Source organism: Peromyscus eremicus, chromosome 11 (assembly GCF_949786415.1).
Source record: "Peromyscus eremicus chromosome 11, PerEre_H2_v1, whole genome shotgun sequence".
Classification (NCBI taxonomy): domain Eukaryota; kingdom Metazoa; phylum Chordata; class Mammalia; order Rodentia; family Cricetidae; genus Peromyscus; species Peromyscus eremicus.
Window position 1 is genome coordinate 34,538,113 of NC_081427.1, and position 20,598 is coordinate 34,558,710.

At 36.5% G+C, this 20,598-nt stretch overlaps 1 pseudogene; it reads left to right on the forward strand.

Annotated features, from left to right (window-relative positions):
* Positions 1–7,475: 7,475 nt before the first annotated feature.
* On the forward strand, positions 7,476–8,012 carry LOC131922023 (large ribosomal subunit protein uL6-like; annotated as a pseudogene).
* The last annotated feature ends 12,586 nt before the right edge of the window (positions 8,013–20,598 follow it).

Here is a 20,598-nt window from a genome sequence, read left to right on the forward strand (position 1 = left end):
GGCTATCTCTAGGCTTCTTAATAATATTTTATTGCCTACCTCTGTTCTTGACTTACCATCTCTTCCACCATCAGGTAAAATACATGGGGTGTATTAAGGCTGATTTTCTCCAACACAAAAGCCAAGAATGTAATCAGATAACTTCTAAAATTTCTATCAGAGGTTTCCTTGCTTTACTGTAATCCATCTACCTGCTGTCTCTGCTAATGCGTGTGGTCGTGCCCTGACTTATGACTTTCTTTTATTTTGTAAATATGAAGTGGTCATGAAATGACTTCCATGTTGGAACATGTTATTTTCAGCAACCTGAATCTATATTCTAAGGTCATGGTCACTCATTGGCATCAGAATAAACACTCCTACTCCCAGTGAAACTTGAACAGTGTTTGTATCAACAATTTCATGAATCAATTACTTTATTTGGAAACCAGTATTACTTCTCTATAATGTATTATTTAAGCAAAATAATACATGATTTGATTGTGCAAAATTAAAAATAACTCAGTACTGTATCAAAGTATATAAAATTATATCTTACATTACTAATTTATATCAAAGGACTTGGGGTACTATTATTTTATATCATAATTTTTCTTGTTGAAGGCACATTCTAATCCCAAAACTTGACATAGTAAATGAATATTCATATTCATTAATTTAAACTTAAATATATATCTAGTATTGAAAAATTAAAAAATAATTTTATGTAGGTTATACTTTAGAGTTTTTCTCTACTATCCTATTCCAATGAAGGTTATTAGCTAACTATTTTACCATGAATATTTAATGTTATAATTTGCAATTCTTAGAACCTGCAAGTCATGGCAATATATATTAAATAAATCAGTGATCTGTGTCATTTCTTGATTGTTTTCCTAGAAAAAGGAAACACCCATATATATAATTATAATGCATTATAATTATATAATTATATAATATATATATAAATATATAATGCATATGACTACACATATAATTTCTTCTTCATATTTGTTTATTTACAGGGAAGAAATCAGTCATAAATTTAACTGGAAATTATTTAAGCATCAATGGCAATTCCCTAAATTATCAATGAGTAGGCCCTTGTTTTTGTATTTATGTATACTGCTGTACTCAGATAATTACATTGCTCATGATAAAATTACTCAGAAATGTTATTCACTTCTTGTGTAAAGAACAGGAATCATGCTGGTATTTTTTTTAAATTTTTGTGCATACTTCATTATGAAATTCTGAGCTTTCTTTAGCATTTTTTATTTTAGTAGTTGACAATCTTCTAAATTAATTTAAGCAGAGAGTGGCAACGTTTATAATATGCTGTAGGTAGATAATGTCTGTGTGTAGTGAGTGGGTTCATCAAAGTTGCTATAATTACACAGGACTGTACTCTTCATATAAAACACACATTCATACAGAGATTATACAAAAGCCCATAACACAAATTTGATTTAGATGAAGTAAGTCATTTGCAAGTTCTCCAATAGTTTGGGATGGCCATGATCAAACCTGAACTAGATTTATGCACCTAAAATCTGCCCCCGCCTGTCCTTTAATATTACCACAGAGGATTAGGGATGGGTGAACCCAGTCATGTTTTGGGTTCGTCAAACATCTTGAACTACTTTTCCAATGTTCTGGGTTAGGCAAAACCCAAAATGTGTTTTGCCAAGCACAGTTTCTCTTAATTCTAAAACCCAGGAGTATTTTAAGGTAAATTTAATCCATATGGTTCTGATTCATTTACACTAAACTCATCAAAATGTTCTGTCTTAAGAGCTATTTGATGTGCAAGAAGCTTTTTGAATATTTTATAAGCCATTTAAAATCCTATGCATTGGCCAAGAGCAAGTGAACTCAAATTCTAAAGTGACCAAGTTTGGTTACAGAATTGAAACACCAAGGTTGTACAAAGTTCTAAACTTGGCTACACATAGTTCAATCCATGGTAAGAACATATATTAACTTTTTTTCCAGAACGTAGATTGTGTAACACAATGAGTAGTGAACAAAATGCAAAATAGGGCATGGAAATATAAAGAAGCCAAGTGACAAATAATTCGAAGCAGATTGAATGTCTGTTCTTTAGCAAGAAGCATGCATGAGCTAACATAATGGGGGATGACACCGCATCTGTTTTCATTTTTCTCTCTTTTGGGAAGACTTTCTTCTTTTTTGGACTGGATTTGGTTTTATTCTGCAAGGTTCTCTCCTATTTGAATCTTTGAGGTAATTAGAGAACTTATAGCTAGCATTTCAGTGCTGACACTAAGGAGAAAAAATGATGTTTAATACTATAAATAAAAAGGATAGTCTTTTGTCATAAAATCTATAATAGATTACTCACAATATTTATTAAGATTTCACCTTACCATTTCATATAACATTTAGATTTCTGTAAAGGAATGATGGCTAATTGAGATTCCCTATAAATTTTGGTACTCCATTCACAGCTCAAATTGACCATCAAAATCCCATCACTCATATATTTAGACTAGCTAGACTTACTGAAATTTGCTACAACCTCTTAACTATATATCTAAATATATTTTACCTCCTACTGTTATTTCTTTCTATAGTACTAAGAGTATAAGATTATATTAAAATAGATTCGAAAATGATGGTAATTAGGAGATTATCTATATGCATATTAATACTAAGAAGTAAGACATTAAAAACAGAGTGAAGAATAAGACATTGCCACAGCAGAACAATTTATCACAAGGTTGGAATCTTGTTCCTACTTTTCAGTTATGCAAATGTCTAAATGCCAGACCCAGACATTGAATGAAGTTGAATAAACATCAATAACAATTTTTGCATAAACTTTGACAGTTGCTCTTGAGGAAAGCTTGTTTTTCCTACTGTTGTTGGCTTAAGAAACATTTTAGTGGCTTACAAAATATTCTGTTGTAATAGAATACAAATGATAATAATATCTTTATCCTTATTATTTCAACTATTCTATCTATAGTCTCTCTTTGCACCTTTTCAAGAACAGTAAGGATTGACAAAGAAGATGCCAATGAAGATGTGGAGGGAAGAACAGCATAATACAATGAGATTGATTCCTGAGTAAAATGACACCCTCAAATATTTCTATTCTCTCATTTTGCTTATATCCAATATCCATTTTAATATGCCATGCAAGCTTTTAAGAGTAAGGTCTCTAACTTATTATTTAATAATTAACTAAAATTTTATATATATATATATATATAGATAGATAGATAGAGAGAGAGGTATATAAGAATGTTAAAATTTTTTTAACCTTTCTTTGAATTTAAATTTACCCTCTGAACAGTGAGGACAACAATACCAAAGTCTCTCAGATTTCATTTGTTGAAAATATAATGCAATGTTAACCAAATTCCTGTGTTCACTGGAGTTTGCAGATGGGGCTTTTGTTGTAGGTGATTGGGTTATGCAGTCCATTGGGATGAATGGACTACAGAGAGAAAATCTTTGTTATCAAGGTCAGCATCCTCTGAAGACCTTACCAGATGCTGGCCATGTGCTTGCCTAGACCTTCCAGATCACATAACTGTGAACTAAACTTGTTTTCTTTATAAATTATCCAATCTTAGATATCTCGTTATAGCATCAGAAAACTGAACTAAAACACTTGAAAAGCTAAAAGTCGAGTAAACTTTAGAGCCAAATAATTGTCAAACAAATGATACCTGTAAGATTCAAAGCCTGTTTTCTTTGAACTTCTCCATGATGGACTCTCTTACCCGAATACCCAGTTCACATTCCATTATGTTCAGGTCTTTGCAATGGAAACTTAGCTAGATGGCAGCCTTTGGTTGTTCTTTCAAACACTAATCCGTGATGTTTCTGTGATGATGTTTTACAGATACAGTTATAGACCATAATTCATCACTTTGGGTAAGAAAAATACCCTAGGTTTACAAATGGGCTTGAACCAATGCTTTGGAAGGAGGAAAGAACATAGCAGAGGGTTCTCTAAGACAGGAGAAACTCTTCTTGTGGAAAACAATGTCACCTTTAATGATAACTTCCAGCCTGCTATACCTATCCCCGCCACCGTGTGGGCGTTAGACACTTGAGACATGCCCACCAGACATCAGTGCATGTGTCCAGTAGGATAATCTCTATTGTATGGCTATCCTCTACTGTCTGTGTACAGTATCCTTGTAGAATGCTTGGCACATCAGCAGTTGTCTAATATTTACTTGTATCTGCTTGTATATAATACAAGGTCATATTCACTCCTCAAATATTTACCGAGGATTTCTGTCTGTTAAGCATTGTTCTAGGTATCTGCAAAGAGCAAACGAGTTACTGTCTCTCTCATCACTAAAGTACTAGCTACTTCTCCCTTACTTTTTTTTGTAAGAGTAAATATTTTCATCAAAATGATAAACTGCTTTCAAGAAGAAGGAAAACATTGTGGAACTTTACTTTAATATTAGTTTTTGGAGATTATATATGAAAAACAGATTTTTGTCCAGTAATTTTTAAACAGGCTTAGATCTTAACTCAGTGACTTCCCATGAATCTATATTTCCTATTAAAATGCAAATGTATTTTCTTCTTCCAAAGTGAAATATATTTAGTTTTATTCTTCCTGGGATAAAAAATAATTGAGTTCATCTAGTTTCCCTTGAAACTGAGATTAAATGAGTTAGATATGGGCCATCTAACCTGTCCTAGCACCTATTTTTCCTGCCTTATTGATTCTTATTATGAATTATTTTAATTGTATTATCATGTAACCAATATGGTATTATCATTCACATGACTACAATTTAGAGTTCTTAATATCTTTGATGGGAAATTATCATTCAATGTGCTCATCAGAACAATAAAGAGGGTTTTTGAAAACAGAAGTATTTATTCAATGTTAAAAATAATCTTGCAAGCTGGAGATGTAGGATACTCTTTGGCATGTTTTTCATCTTGGTATTGAAGGCAAGTTGAAGTGCATGTGATGTTTCAAGTAAAAAGTGTTATAAATAACAAATTCTTATTTTGAGTAAGGGTCAAAAGTAAGCCCCGTGAGCCTGGAGCTGAATGGGGCTGAGAATGAATTTCACAACTTTGTCTTCCAGCATCTCTGGAGTAACTAGGAGGACAAGCCCGGATGCCTCCACCACTCCATTTTACGCTGTGCTGGACAGACACTCTGTCAGAGCAGCCCTCTACTTTTAGCTACATTGCCAGAACCTCTGCTACAACTAATTTTTCTATCAAAAATATGAACACACCAATTTTTATCCAGTACCAAATGATCAGCCCTGAAAACATACATATGAGTAACATTATACTGACCGACATGTTATATTTAAGGATATACATGTATGTGTGTGTGTGTATTACATATACATAGATATATGTACCAACAATCAATGGAAATAGAGTCCATGAGTTTAAAAAAGAGAAAGGAGTGATATATAGGAGGCTTTGAAGGAGGAAGGTAGAGAAGGGGATAAATGATGTAATCAAAATATAATCTCAAAAAATAAAAGTAATATACATGATTTAAAGTCTGTTCTGTGCTGTTCCAGCATTATTTTTCAGGTAGCTTGCATTTAAATTTACAGAGATCGATTACTATTTTTCATTCTAAGTTCATGAAATTCTATAGAAATTACCCATTTGATTAAATACTCAAATAAATAGATCACCTTTTTATTATAGTGTGTGTGTGTGTGTGTGTGTGTGTGTGTGTGTGTGTGTGTGTGTGTTGTACATGTGTTGCTTGGAGGCAGTTGCATAGAAGATAACAGGAGTCTTCCTCTATGACTGTCATCTATGTTTTTTAAGGGTCAGTCTCTCAGTAGAACTTGAGCTCAGCATTTTTCAGCTAGACACACTGGCCACCAAGTGTCTCTGATTCTTCTGTCTCTGTCCCTCCAGTCTTGGGATTGCAGGAACAATGACCACACTCAGCTTTTCCCATGAGCACTGGGGTCATAACTCAGCTCCCTGTGCTTGTGCTTTCACCCATTGATTATTGATTGATTACACTTGATGACCACCTCCTACCCCACAAACAGTTTTAATGCCCATCTCCATGCTTCAAAGCCTTTTCAAATATCTATTGAAACGAAAATCACCAAGCCTTTCAGTGGCTGAGTTCTAGCCTGGCAGTTGATAACATACAATCAGTGTTTTAAAGGGATAAATTTTTTCAAATATAAAGACAATGTCTATACACATTTTCACACAACAGCACTAATGGGGGTCAGGTCCTCCATGTCACTTGTTCTTTTCATTTTGAAAAGTTGTGAATTTCTTGTAACAGTGTCTATCTGCTGCAAAAAAGAAGCTAGTATGACGAAGGGAGAGAGCTGCACTTATCTGTGTATATAGGGATAAGTATTCAGGAATTCAGTTTAAGATTATACCATTAGAAAAGTGGCAGTAAGAGGGTCTTCTATAGGGTCCATAACCTCACCAGCCACAGGTACATAGCTGGATTGACAATTTTAGGCATGAATCTCCCTCCACATCACAACAATTGAGGGGGCCGTAAGTCCAATTAGGTATCTTTTGGTTACCCCCAAGATATAAGTATCATTGCTGCACCCTTGAGGCTGTCTTGCCATGCCGAAGGTTGTTGTGATTCTTAGTCTTTACACTTAAGAGTCACGGAACATGGCAAAAGAGAGTTAGAGACATGGCAAGAGACAAAGGACAAGGACGTCTGTTGTGAGATAGTGCCTTCTCTATATGACGGGGAAGCTGAACTCACGAAATCCCAGTAACATGGCTGCCAAAACAAGGTCAGCATAGCAACGCTGATTTACATGTCTGTGTGCGTGGGAGAAATCTCACAAGGCCCCACTACAGGTAATTAATGGATGTTGAGAGAGTGAGAGAGTCTTTAGAGACAAGGTTCCTGATAGGTTATCCAGTTCCAAGTGGTCATTTTAAACATACATTTACACCCCCTCACATAATACACACAATCACACCCACAACACACACACACACACACACACACACACACACACACACACACACACACGAACAATACTAAATGGACTGCTTGTATGTATATATTCATGTTTGTATATATGTATGTATGTATATGTGTGTAGCAATAGTAATTAAGGAAGAAAAGGGCATGGACTTTAAAGAGCAGGTAAGAAACAAAAGGAATTGGAAAGGTGATAAAAGAATGGAAATTATCGAAATATGGTACTCATGGACAATTTCTTTTTTACAAAATTAAAACATTTAAATATAAGAGAAAGAAAAGAAAATTTGGAGGGGTATTCTGGAATCTAGGAGGAGTTTGTGAAATGGTGGGTGTGAATATAATCAAAATATATTGTATGCATGTATAGAATTCTCAAATAATTAATTATGTATGCATATATATTTAAAAAGCAATCATCTGGTTAATTGAGAAAACGTGAAATTTGCACAAGTTTTACAGACAAGAATGCTGAATTTGCAGCTTGAAACAAACTTAAGGTCTCTGAATTGGATCTACTGTAAGAATGAAGACCATTCTCAGCAATCAGACTGTCCACGTTCCAGAAAACGTTCACATCACAGTTATTGTGAAGGGCTCCAAGAGAGGGAATTCAATAACAAGAATGTCAAGCTGTATCTCCTTGGAACAAAAAGAAGAGGCTATGGGCAGACACATGGTTGGGAACAGAAAGGATCTGGCTACTGTGTGACCGATCTATAATCATGTTCTGAACACGACCGAGGTTGTTACACTGGACTTCCATTACAGGGTGGGGTCTATGTATGCTAAAATGTCCACCAACGTTGTTATTCAGGAGAATGGGGTTTTCATTGAAATAGAAATGTTTTGGAAAATACATCCACAGGGTTTGGATAAGAGCAGGTGTTGCTTGTTTTGTTTTTCAATCCCAGAAAACGAATGAATTCTTGAGCGACATGATATTGAACTTGTTTCCAATTCGTTGGCTTTGATTCATCAAGTCACAGCAGTTCAAAACAAGGATATCATGGAGGTTTTGGATGGCATCAGTGTGGGGAAAAAGAAACAGTGCAGCACGTGATGACTAAGACTTAAGTCACCCAGGTCCAGAAATAAGATATTGGATTATAAGCGTGGTTTAGGATGTCTTTGGGGACAATAAAATACATCTATTAAAAGTACTAACTTTTTATAAATATTTTTAAATTGGCCCAAACTCAAGGGAAATATAATTGGAGTAAGAGTGTGCCTAATTTCCCAGCCTTCAAACTAAATTGAAGGTCAAAACAAAAGGGGCTTGTGTTGAATTTCTACTGTTCTAGAAAGATATTTGCAAATGTCGGTGGGTTTCAAGAAGTAGTATCTATGCGAACAACTTTCCTATGACCATCTTTGAAGAGTTATAACTTGCTACAGAAATAGCCATTGGTAATCTATGTCAAGAAATTACTACTTATTGCTAGCATTCTTGTGAAGAATAGCCATTAAAAGTCTACTCATATATCATGGACTCCACAATGTTGTGAAATTTTCAGTTATAGTAGGTCTATGTTACAGCTATTTACATAATTTTAACAGTTTATATATTTTTATTTAATTTATTTTTCTAAAAGCTTAAATATTTAGCACCCATCACCTAATCATCTATAGATCTTCACTATTTATTGAACTTTTCTACTCAAACTAGTTTTCTACCTGAGATAAAATGGGACCCATCGTTTTATGCTACAAATTTTCTAGGTAACAAATATTTCTAATTTCCATTTTCCTTTGAAAATTTAACTGTTTACTATTGAACAATGCTTGAATCCTTATTTATTCTCATGAAAAGGATATTACCGCCTGGCGTGGTGGTGCAAGCCTTTGATTCCAGCACTCGGGAGGCAGAGCCAGGCGGATCTCTGTGAGTTCAAGGCCAGCCTGGTCTACAGAGTGAGATCCAGGATAGGTACCAAAGCTACACAGAGAAACCCTGTCTCGAAAAACAAAACAAAACAAAAACAAAAATAAAAACAAAAACCAAAAAGGATATTACCTTGGAGAAATAAAAGAAGACCAAAGACTCTCAAAGTAACTCTTTTAACTTTCTGATTACAACACACACACACACACACACACACACACACACACACACACACAAACACACACATACACACGCGCACACACACGCACACACATTTTAAGTAAGCTTTAAAATAATCTATTTCCTTATGGCTCTTGTAGACATCATTAGTGTTAGTTCTCTCTCCTCCTTCTCTCTTACTCTGTACTCTGTACCAGCCCCCTCCCCCGGTAAAGTCCCCTTCTCATTTTCTGGTCCCCCATTCATAGCACCCGTGTCTTATTGTCTCAGTCTAGAGAGCTCGTTGTCCCCATCCTAATGTATTTTTTTCCTGCATTTTTGGCTTCTGTAGTTACTTCCGGCATATATACTCAAATAAGATTCAGAAAGAACATGTGGTGCTTGTCTTTCTGGTCTGAGTTACCTCACTCTGTATAACGTTTTCCAGTTTTATCCATTCTCCTATAAGTTGCATGGTTTCATTTTAATTCCACTGTGTATGACATTTTCATTATCCACTCATCAGTTGAAAGACATTCAGGTTGTTACCATTTCCTTGCTGTTGTGAATAGAGAGGTAACAAACACGTCTTTGTAGTGGTGTATCAGGTCCTTTCGGTGTATGTAAAGGAGTGGAGTACTTGTGTTATAGGGTAGATCTACTCTCAGCGTTTTCATCATTCTCCACACTGAATTTTATGATAGCTACCCCAATTTCCAGTCCCCCCAACAGCAAATGAGGGTTCCCCTTTTCCTTCATCCTTGCCAGTATTTAGTGCCAGTTATTTTCTTGATCCTAGCCGTTCTGACTGGGTAAGGTGAGATCTCAAAGTAGTCTTAATTTGCATTTCCTTGATTGGTAAGAATGCTGAACACTTTAAAAAGATATTTGTTAACCTTTTTTAAATTTCATTTCTGAGAACTCTCTTCATAAGTATCACCCTCATATAAGCATGTACATGAGAGAAAGGGAATACAATAACATTTAAAGCAGAGGTTTTGAAAGGGAATGAGGGGAAGTGGGAGGAGCTGTACTGTGGAGAGGGAGAGATGAAATGCTGTAAAGGATTCATGTACAAAATCTTCAAATTAAAAAACAATCAAATGAAAAAAAATCCACAAAAAAATCAACAAACAAAAAAAAAGACAGACTAAAGTGATTTTACAAACTACTTTCTTTTGGGTTTGCTTCTTCCTAAGTGTGCTACCAACAGGTAAACTGTTCACAAATGATTAATAATACACTATTACTAGGAGCGAAGTAAGAAAGGAAAGTCTGTAAACAGTTAGAAAACAATGGAATCCCAAGTCTTCAACAGCTTGGTCCATAATGAAAAAATCATGGCAGATCATCACCATAAACTTGTTTGATAAGGTTATGCAACATCTAATTATATTTTTCATCTCACTGGATGAAGAGCCTGCACAGACGTCATGGATTTGGTCTCCAGTGAAGCATTTGAAACAGTGGATCATGAACTTTTACTTACAAATTAATTATAATTGCCTTGGATGAGAACAGAGTCACATGGATTGGGAACTGGCTGGAAGATCATAAACAAAAATCCAAGATGCCAATGCACCCTGTTGAAAATACTGCAGAAGAGTTTCACAATGGTCAAAGCTTTGTAAATGTCTATTGGTTATAAAAGCAGAAAAGCTCTTGGAAGTAGAAACATTTTCAAAAGTACTGAATGGAACAAATATAGAAACTTCTTAGACATAATATATGATGTCATGCAAATTAACATTTAATTTAGAATTTGAGTTGAATCTACAGATTAAAAATGGTTTCCACTGAAAATTTATGCATGTATACTGCTCAGGAAAAGGCTGATGCCATTAAAAATGAGTATTTTAAACATTCTCTAGATACTAATAGTTGTAATTCTGCCTTGATTATTCATTTCAGTAGCATTTCTATTAGAAATGTAGCAAAAAAATAAACTGCAATTTTAATTTTATGCATTTATGCTAGCAATTTGTTCAATTTTTAAAAAAATGTCATAATAGATTTACATTAAGTGTAATGAATTGAAAATATAGTAGTTATAATGCAGATCTGTAGCAGATGCTCAACGACGCGAGTATAGCTCTGAGGCAGAGATTTTTTATTAAGGAAAAACTCTGCAGATTTATGATGAAATATTAAGAGTTTTTAAAATGTGCACTGCAAGACATTATGTAGTTATGTAGTAGTGGTTTTTTTATTTTTTGCATATTAGGAAATGTAAGCAGCCAATTTCATAACATAAATATTGTTTAAAACATGTTTAAGTGACAACATGTAAATTATCAGGTAATAAGTGGAAAATGATTCAGTGTGTAGAAAAGTGTGAATGAGTTTTTGTTTTGTTTTTTATTTTGTTTTTGAAAATCTGCAGAGAAAAGGCCAATATTGGCCAGGCAGTGGTGGCACATGCTTTTAATCCCAGCACTCAGGAGGCAGAGGCAGGAAGATCTCTGTGAGTCTGAGGCCAGCCTGGTCTACAGACTAGTTCCAGGACAGCCAGGGCTACACAGAGAAACCCTGTCCAGATAAATTTAAAAAGAAAAAGAAAAAGAGGCCAATATGGCCTTAACTATTGAACAGGATACATTTTTAGTGTCATGAAAAGATTAGGTATACTGAAATGACATCAGAGAAATCACAACGAACAATATGATTCAAATGGTAAAAAATGATCATTTGTAATACAATCCAAAAATTTACCAGCCCTAGGAAGATTATTTAAGCCGTATATCATTAAATTCTGTTTTTATCAAACAAAAGGTACTAATGGATTTTTTTCAGGTTTTAGTTTACTGGGTTTTATTTATTAGTAGTAGTAAAAATATGCAGTGCTGTGCTTCTGTGGACAGCAGACAGATGGCACCAGTTGTATTTAAAGGAAGGCTGTTATTGTTCACAAGGCTGTTGACTGGAGACATTTTTTTTAAAAACCGCCATAGTTGCTTTTGACAGGATTCCCCAGGTCCCAAGAATGAATGTTTGGGGACAGTGTCTCATTTAGTGAAGACAGTTTGCAGAAAGGCTAGTCGTGTTCGGACAAATGAAAGAAAATAGATTATGGAGAAAAAAGAAGAGGAGGAGCTCCTGAAGATGCAGTGTATTTAGATGGCTGATACTGTCCACAGTCATGATAATGAGCCTGTTCAAGTAATTTGGAAGACATATAGGACAAGAAAACCCATCTGCCTGTACCCATTTTACCTAAAGAACAGTGTCAGTTTAGTGAGGTTTATTGAAGGTCATTGTTCTTTGGACGTTTAGAGAAAACGGGCACTACATCAGGGTTAAGTTGACTTTCTAAACAGTTTTTTTTTTTATTTTAGAATTCTGTTTGTCTGAGAGAACTAGCTATGCCCTCACCCCCAACCATAACATCCCCTGTGCATTCAGAGACATTAACAGTGACGGGAGTCTTCTTGTAACATGGGAGGAGGAATCGGGGTTGCAAACTTGTGAGGAAGCACAGACAGCAAGCTCATAAAGACATCTAGGCACATGAACTGTGAACCAATGGCTGAGGAGCCCCCAACTGGACCAGACTCTCTGGATAAGTGAGACAGTTGATTGGCTTGATCTGTTTGGGAGGCCTCCAGGCAGTGGGACCAGGACCTGTGCTCAGTGCATGAGCTGGCTGTTTGGAGCCTGGGGCTTATGCAGGGTCACTTGGCTCAGCCTGGGAGGAGGGGACTGGACCTGCCTGGACTGAATCTACCAGGTTGAACTCAATCCCCGGGGGGAGTCTTTGCCCTGGAGGAGATGGGAATGGGGGGTGGGCTGGGAGGAAGGCGGGGGTGGGGGTGGGGGTGGGGTGGACAAGGGAATCTGTGGCTGATATGTAAAATTAAATTAAATTATAAAATTAAAAAAAATACAACATAAAAAAATCTAGGCATTGCCCAAAAGCAGCTGTAATAGAAGCTACATTTTAAGTTCTTTGCAGACTATCCGTCTAGCCCATTTTAGTGAGAGCGGATGTTAGAAGAAAAAAAACTATAATTTTGCTTTGAGCCCCAAGAAATCATATTATGTGAAAAATTGGAGCGTTTTGGATGATACTTTGTGTGGAGAGAGCCATACTCATTTGAGAAGCTTGGTGTGTGGGCTCCATGCTGACATAGTTGCAGCTTCCACAGCCCATTTCCCTGTTTGGTGCTCTCGGGCCACAGGGTGTAAAGGTGGATTGTGAGGGTGATGGGAGGCAGACAAGAATTAACAACAGCCCAAGCTGTTAGACAGAGGTGTGTACTGTGGTGTATGCATATAGAGGGGAGGTGTCTGTTGTTCTGATTCTGAACTAATGTTGTATTTATGTAAAAAAATCTATGCCAACCAGAGTGACTACTTTGCAAGCCTATGTAAATAAAATAGAAATTGTCACAAAAAAAGAACTAAAAGGATGAAGATATGACATGTGATGAAGTATCCTCTGAGGAAAAGACAAATTAAAAGTATTTCATCCAAGCAGAAGCAATGGAAAGCATGTTTGCACAACAGCCTCCCAAGGGAGAAAGTGGGATTTCCATCACTGATTGCTCTTCAAATTCCCATTGCCAGTGCTGAGGCCAGCATTCTATTCTCACAGGGGAGATCGCTTGGCCTGTCATGGCTTTTTCAATCATTTCTATTTACATGATTTTGTTGTCCTAATAATCATTGTTTTGGAGAACATTTTTCAGGCAACTTGAATGTTTTTAGTGTTATCCTTGGGGGTTTGTTTGGCTGTGTTTGGCTAGAACTTAACTGTCATACCATAGTGTAGTGAAGTCAGGAAAGCCCCTACCATTGAACCCTGTCCTTTCCTGGGGCTTTTCTGCTTGAGCAGGCAATTTCAGTCAGTCCGTGATCTTGGAGAGGAAATGTGAGCATTGTTTGCAATTGAACAGTGCTACTGCTTTTATCAAAATAAACCTGTCTCATTATAACTCTTTATTTCAATAAAATACTAACAATTATCTTACCTCTTTTCCCAAACTCCAAACATACACACTGGTCTATTAATTCATTGACTCTTGGTGTTTCTGAAGCATTTGTTATCATAGTGGTAGACAACAAAGATAGTTATGAAAGATATACATACTTGATGACATTAAAGAGTAAAATCAGAAAAAATGAGTCCTACAGTCTAAATGTTCACATTGATTCCCAAATCTATGTATTGACATTCTAATCCCCAAGGTGAGGTTTCTTAGTGGTGATTAGATCACCAGAAAATGATCTCATGGATGTGATTTTTGAATGCTATGTCTTAAACCAGTGTCTCTTAATAGCACATCCACAAAGACTAGGCCCTCAAACTGGCAGCCTTAAGAGATAGTCTGTATCCTTAACAGGCATAGCTTTGTGGAAAGTCCAGGATTGTGGAACTCCTGCCTCTTTCTCTCAGTATCTCTCTGAATGTTAGCTTGAGCTAAGGTGTTTGACCCTATGTGAGTTCACACACGATGCCCAGTCCTCACCAGATGACCAAACAAGTCATATGCTCTCCCATAATGAAACTTCAAATTTAAACCCTTCAAACTGTTAGCTGAACAAAACTTTTGCCTTTATGATTTAATTGCCTCAAGTATTTCATTCCAGTATCATAAGCTAGTATAATAACTTTAAAACAAATTTCTAAGACAGACCTAAGACCTCTATTCTTCTATCTTGTGAAAAATTGTCATCTCTGAACCAGGACACACAGTATGGACCAGAATGAAACCTTGATCTCGGTACTTTCCAGCCTCCAGAATCGGAAGAATGAACTTAATTTCTGTTTAAGCTATAAAACTTATGGTAATTTGTTTTAGCAACCCAAAACAGACTGACATGCAGTAATTAAACAAAATAATAACTTCTCAGTTTATAATGTAGCATATTTGGGGATCATATTGGAGGAATAATAAATCCATCCATACTGGTGATCACAGGTGTGATAAATGATTGAATTATAGAGATGATTATATCTCATATAATTTGTGTACATAGATATGTTTGTGAAGCATATTTTTATATACATACAGAATGTAAAATGTAGTCAGTACAGCCTGTCTGAAGGCTGCATGGGAAGAACAATATGAAATGTTCAAGGTGTTGAGTTATTTTGTGTCCTGGAGAGTAGTTTGTAAGAGACTGATGATGAGAAATATAATGAGAGAGGGTCTGTGTTAGTCTATTCTGTGTTCTTGTAACAAAGTACCTGAGGATGGGTAACATAATAAACAGAAAAGTTTTAGCTCATGGTATTGAAATCTGGGAAGATTAGTGTAAACATTTTACCTAGAGAGAGCCTTCTCACTGCATCATTACTGAGTTGTGTGTGAGAAGGCAGCAAAGGACAAGAGTCTGCACTTGATATATGTGAAACAGTACCAATGCCACTTCCGTGGGTGACAACCTTGTAGAGCATTACCCCTAAAGACCTCACCTCTTAATATTACAAAAACTAATTCCAACATGAGCATTCACGCCATAGAAAACTCCAACGCTTAACTGCTGTACAATTCCCAGATACCTGTCATGTAGACTGTGTTACTCAGATGAGAAATTGGTGACCAAAGTCTAGAAACAATGAACATAGGAAGAACTAACTGGAATCAAGAAATGTTGAGGAATAAAGTAAATAGAGATTGCCTGGACATGGGGAGTGGGATACACTGTCAAGTGGATGTTGCTGCCACTAATCTAAGATGCAGAAAGAAGAGCCAGTTTCCAGTGAAAAGGCTTGCTAGAGGCGGGAAGACTAATGCTGAATTTGAGGTAACCATTAAACTAGTTAACATATACATGAGTCTGCAATTAGACAGGAAAATTTGGCTCAGGCATGTATTTTGAAAAGGTGGTAACTGAAGCTGGGGAGCTGGTAAGGGCACTAAAAGAGAATGTATACACTGAATTCAGGAAAGCAGTAAGCATCCCAGGAAGATCATAAGGAACTGAAGACTGGCCATAAGGGCATTGGAAAGCATCAGACAGCACATTTGGAAACCAGGTCAATGTATGGAACAATGAAAAGACATCACTGAAAACTGCAGATTCCTGAAATTAGTTTCATCATCTCATCCTGTAAAATCTAGAAACTAACTGTTCATTTTCTGTTTGGAGGCCACATTCCAAAGCTGTAACTATACAATGCTAGATATGTAAAAATTATTAAAATATGTCTACATGAGTAGATTTTCTGAATTATTTTGGTAATACATGTTTTAGCTTATCTTTTATTGGGATCTCACATCCCTAAATGATATAGAAACTTGAGCACCCATGGAGAAAATCTGTTCAATCTTTTCTTTGTGCTTCTGCATACATACACAAGATGAGTGTGGAATTGTTTTTTAAGGAGTAAATTGTATCAGTTAAGCTTTGTAGTGTTATGATATATACCATAACGAAAGGTAACTTGGGGAGGAAAGGGTTTAGACCATCTTACAACTCTCCAGTTATAGTCCATCACTGAGGCAAGTCAAGGCAGGAATTAGGAGGCAGGAACCCAGAACTAGGAACAGAATCCAAGACCACTGCTTATCAGCTTCAGTGGCTTGCTTAGCCTGCTCTTTAATAAAACTCAGGACCACCTGCCTAGGGTGGCATGGCCCTCAAATGGCTGCCCCCTCATTATTCATGCTACCCAGGACAATCTGGTGGAGACATTCTCTTAATTGAGGTTCTGTCTTCCCAAACGACTCCAGATTGTGTCAAGTTGAGAGAACAGCCTCAAGGATAAAAGTAAATACAAGTAAATATATGTCTAGACTATTTGTGGAAGAGATGGATTAAAAACTAGTTCATTTTTCTCAGTTGAAGTAGTGTTAATTCCCTAAGAAAATAAATTAAAACATAGGGAATATAAAATGTAGAATGATATTAAATTTCTTTAGTCAATATGTAGACATTTTTCTCCATTTTAAACATTCAGAACAATTGAGAAATGTGAATAATATGCTATTTTCTCTCAGCACAGGCCATTGTATAAATAACAATAAGTAGTAAAATGGCATACTACTTACAGAAAGAAGTAAATCAAATAAGCAAAAAATTATGGGGAAGATTTTATTCATATTCCGTATAGTTTTAATTATTTATCTTCTAATGTAACTTTTCATAACACTGATGAAATGAGTGAGGATAGATGAGACTTTGCTATTTTCTATTAAACTTAGGTTATCAGGAGCAATAAATAAGAGTCATGCACATTGCTCTGAATTTTAAGAAGAAAAAGGTGTGTGGTGTGTGTGTGTGTGTGTGTGTGTGTGTGTGTGTGTGTGTGTGTGTGATCACTGACATATGGCTATGTATATGGAAATCCAAAACAAGGAAAGCAATCAGTCCATCAATTGGTTATTTTGTTTACTTGAGACCAGTAAAGTTAGTTTGACTGATTCTCCCTCCCTGGATGTTTGGACATTAAATATATAACCCAGATGTCAGCTGGGGCCACCTTGTCCTCCTGGAGATACCTAGATAAGATTGGCTTGAATCGTGATACCCACCACATGAAAAGCCCAAACTCCTTTCAAAATGTTAGTGAAACAGAGAAGCTAGAGTCCCGACTTTCGCGGCTCCTCCAGTCTCTGCTTCCTAATGTTGTGATCCTTTATTTTTTCATTATTTTATTTTTTCATGTTTTTTTATTAAGAAATCTTTTTATTCGTTTTATATACCAATCACAGATCCCCCTCTTTCCTTTTCCAGCCCCTCCAGCCTCTCCCTCCTCCCTGCAACCCATGCCCGTTCCCTTCTATAAGAAGGTAAGGCCTCCCATGGGGAGTCAACAGAGCCTGGTTCATTCAGTATAGACAGGTCCAAGCCCCTCTCCCTGTCTCAAGGCTGTGCAAGGTGTCCCACCGTAGGTAATGGGCTCCAAAAAACCTGCTCATGCACCAGGGATGGATCCTGTAATACAGTTCCTCATGTTGTGCTGACCCTCAACCATCAATTTATTTTGTTGTTACTTCATTACTGTAATTTTGCTTCTGTTATGAATTATAATGTAAATACATGATATACATGACATCTAATATGTAACCCCCAAATATTGTTCAAATTTCTGAAAGTCTTGTAATAAAAAACCCAGAGCCTGGTATTGGGATGAAAGCTGAAAAATCAAAGAAGCAGAGCAAGCCCCAGCCACCACCTCTTACCTCACCAGCTTCTCAGCCTGAAAGAGCTCCAGCCGAAAGGGCTTCTGGCTAAAAGGGACACTTCTGCCGAAAAGCCTTTAGTTCCTGTCTCCTCACACCTTATATACCTTTCTCCGCCCAGCCATCACTTCCTGGGATTAAAATGTGTGGTTCTCAGTACTGGGATTAAAGGTGTGTGCCACCACTTCATGGCTCTGTTTTTTTTTCTCCTAGACTGAGTTAATCTCATATAGTCCAGGGTGGCTTTGAACTCACAGAGATCCAGATGGATCTCTGCCTCCCGAGTGCTAGAATTAAAGGTGTGTGCCACCACTGCCTGGCATCTATGTTTAATCTAGTAGCTTGTTCTGGTCTCTGATCTTCAGGCAAAATTTATTAGAGTACACAATATATCACCACACCCAAAGGGGTCAGAACCCTAGGTTGAGATCTACTGCTTTATAGTATATCTTCTTTAAGTAAAATACCTTATAAGTTCTCTCTCTGTCACACACACACACACACACACACACACACACTCAAACACACACATGGCAAGGTAAAGAATGACATACAGGGAAAGAATGGCATGTTCTACTAAATTTTGAGACAAAAAGTTCAACATGGTCAATTTAATAATATATGTGTGCTAAGAAGTAAACTTTGTGCCTATGTATTGTGCTCTGTTACATGAACATAGCATTAAACTGCTTTCTAAATGCTCATCCTTATACCCATAGTTTAGCACAGCTTCCAGCCCTTATCAGAGAAACTTTTTATTTCAGAGGATGCTGGGTAACAGAAACTCTCAGCTGTACAAAATACACAGAATAAGTGACTGAGAACTGTTCATCTCCAAGTAGGATATCTGGATCATCCCTGCTCCAAGGTGAAAGGACCTTCTCAGAAATGCATTATTAGTTTTCTCTTCCAGTAGTGTGCACGTGACCTTCCAGTGCTATGAAAGCTGGTCAGTAATGATGGAGCTTTCAGGAAAGTACCAGTTTGATTTCTCCATGTTTTACATGGTGTTTTCAGGAATAGGGTCTTATCATCAAGTTCTGGAGGGTTGCCAAGAGCAATAGCCGTGGCCTGTACTGCTTGGGGGATCTTTTGGATCTCACTGGCTAACAATTTCACATGAAGTAACCAATTTCTGGCATTGAGGTTTTTATTTCTTAGCCTCTAATATCTAGTAGGGGCATTGTTGTCCCATTATAGGGTAACTCCTTTTTAACCTTTTATAATATATATATTTGTGTGTGTGTATGCACACATACTATATATATATATGCTTCTAAAGTAGTAAGTTTTCATATGACTCTTTCAAAAGCTTTTAGTACTGTTTTTCCTTCATGTAATCTCTCCTCTACCTTGTCTTCCTTTCCTCATCACAACCATTCCTGTTCTATTATTATCTTTTTACACCTTATAGCAATGATCTATCTCACCTCCCTGGAAAGCCTCTCTGTCTCATAGCACCTTATTAATTTCCTGACACTCCCTCCAAACACACACACACACACACACACACATACACACACACATGCACACACACATACACACACACATGAACACACACACACACACACACACAGAGAGAGAGAGAGAGAGAGAGAGAGAGAGAGAGAGAGAGAGAGAGAGAGAGAGAGAGAATGTATATATACACCTGACAAGTCAAAGCTAACATCCACAAATAAGAAAAATTCTGGGTTTTGCCTTTTTGATTCTAGGTATTTCACTCAGAATGAGCGTTTTCAGCCCCATCCATTTTCCTCTTAATTTCATAATTTCACTTCCTTTTGTAGCTGAATAATAATCATTGTGTAAATACACCATATTTTTATTTCTACTCATCAGTTGATGGGCATCAACATTACTTCAATTTTCTTGATATTGAGAGTAGAGCAGTGATGAACACAGATTAGTGGGTATTTCTACAACATGATATGAAATCTTTTGTGTAGATGCCCAAGAATATGATAGTTGGATCTTGTAGTAGATCAATTTATATCTCTTTGAGAAACTTCTAAACTGATTTCTATAGTGGTTAGGTCAGCTTGCATTCTCATCAGCAGTGAATATGTGTCCCCACATTCATACCATCATTTGAGGTTTTGATCTTAGGATCTTTTTGTGGAAGACCTTCTGTGCTCAATTCACAGAGCATCACATTATCCCTCAACCCTTGCCATTAACTGTCTAATCACTAAAACTACAGAAGAGACTGGATTCAGAGCCAGTAAATGATGAATAATTGAAATTAAACAATGAACTTTGATTTGGAATAAACCCTTCTCTGTCTTACACATTACTTTTCTTTTTTAGTTAGTAGAGAGGTTCTCAATCTGTGGGTCATGACCTCTTTGGGAACCCACCTACCCTTTCACAGGAGTTGCATATCAGATATCCTGCATATCAGATATTTATGTTACAAGTCCTAACAGTAGCAAAATTACAGTTATGAAGTAGTAACAAAAGTAATTTTATGGTTG